Here is a 1,834-nt window from a genome sequence, read left to right on the forward strand (position 1 = left end):
GGATACAAGGACAGAATCAATGTCCACATTTCCAACTTTTTAAGCAATTCAAAGAGAACATGAATAAGAGTATGTCAAAATAAAGAAGCAATGATATCAAGTAATGAAGTAATGCAAAAATAGAAAATATTGCAGTGAAATGAAATTTGGCATTTCAGTCCGATTATAAGGCTAGTTTTGGATGTGCGAATAAAGAAATGAGGAAGTGAGAAGATCATTTGTTTCAGGAAAGGCGCAAATTTGCATAGATTCTCTATTGAATGAACATGTGTGCATATGTCTGCACCTGTATGTGTATGTCTTTCCTTTAACCTTTTGTTGATCTTGTAGGAATGTGTTCCCATGTTTGTCCGCCCGAGAAACAGAAATAATTTCACACAAATTTAATAAAAGAGTCAGAAAAGTAAGAACATATTATCAGGAATCATAACATATCTAAAATATATATTTTAAACATTTATGTTGTAAAATAAACATTTTATAAGAGGCTACAGTATTTGTGTAATTTCTTTTAAACATTTCTGACAGATCTCCAGTGGTTGAAAAAAGTATTCAGATCCTTCACTATAGTAAAAGTCACATTACTCGAAGTTCCACATTCAAATTTTAACAGAAATATGAATAGCAAAATGCAACAAAAATACCAAAAGTTAAATTGTTCATTAAACAAGCAAAATCGCTTCCGTTAATGTTTTATTGTTATGTATAGGCTGTGTCATTGGATTATCATCACTAAGGCATTAACATGCAAGCAGCATTGTAACTGGTCAAGGTGGTGCTAATTGTTACTACCTACTTTATATAGCCTACTGTTGAGTAGTTTAATTGATTTTAATCTCTTTAATTTTATTTTTATGCATTTTTAAGCACTGCATCAGCATTGTAGTTAGTACTTGAGTAAATGTACTTAGTAACCTTCCACCACTGCAGCTTTCAAGTTTTATTATAACAGTGCTTACAGTAAATGATATTGTCTCGATGTGCTACTGACCAAACACCGTTAAAAGCCTTATTTGCTTTATTAAAACGTTAAGGTGCAGAAGATCCTTGTTAGGAGATCCCTTTCTTCGAATGTTGTAAACAGGAAGAGTATAATGTGCCTGATCCGCTCCTGATTGGTCGTGTGCTGTGAGTGGTACCAAGGCAACGGCAGACATCCAAGACGCTATTGGTGGACTTGGAATCATAGGTGGGGCTAAGCAAGTGATCACATAGGCTACTGAAAACTTTGTTAGCTACCTGCTAACTTCGCTCAATCGTATGTTTGGAAATGTCACTGGCTTGAAGCAGCGCGACGGAAATGCTCCAAAAGTAAGCCTGGTGTTTTCTGTGCAGTGAGTACAGCACAGTTGACTTTGGTTATTCATAATAACTGGTAAGACGGCTAACCTCAGTCAGCCAGCTGCTAGCTAATGTTATTTAAGCTAATATTAAGGAATAGCTAACGTTGGGAAAATATTAAATAATCCACTTGAAATCAGCATTAACCGTCAGTTAATGTTTTGTTTGTTAATTATGCTAGCTTGTCTTTGACTTGTTATGTCATTAAGTTATATTTAAATAAAGACACGAAGCTATTAGATGAGGATGGCTGTCGGAATTCTCCTAAGTTACAAATCCATGTTCTCCTTTTCACAGTTTCCCCTTTTTCCAGCAACTTGTGACTTCACCCCCACGATAAAATGTAACCTTCTCACATATACCGCTACTGTCTGTGCGATTCTATCCAAATGTCGCCTCATATGTGGGTTACAGGCGTAGCGTTTATAAACATTGTTGTCTTCCAGGATGGACTGCCTCGCAGAGGATGATGGAGACAGTTCCGTAAGCACCA

General features: G+C 36.0%; 1 long non-coding RNA gene across 1 annotated transcript; it reads left to right on the forward strand.

Annotated features, from left to right (window-relative positions):
- The first annotated feature begins 1,206 nt into the window (after positions 1-1,206).
- Positions 1,207-1,826, forward strand: LOC147820102 (uncharacterized). Its single transcript, XR_015437800.1, has 3 exons — positions 1,207-1,311; positions 1,639-1,684; positions 1,788-1,826. It is a non-coding gene; the product is annotated as an uncharacterized LOC147820102 (long non-coding RNA).
- Positions 1,827-1,834: the final 8 nt, after the last annotated feature.

Source organism: Seriola lalandi, unplaced genomic scaffold (genome assembly GCF_002814215.2).
Source record: "Seriola lalandi dorsalis isolate HSWRI2012SDOR001 ecotype SW California unplaced genomic scaffold, Sedor1 jcf7180002001074, whole genome shotgun sequence".
In the NCBI taxonomy this organism is placed as follows: domain Eukaryota; kingdom Metazoa; phylum Chordata; class Actinopteri; order Carangiformes; family Carangidae; genus Seriola; species Seriola lalandi.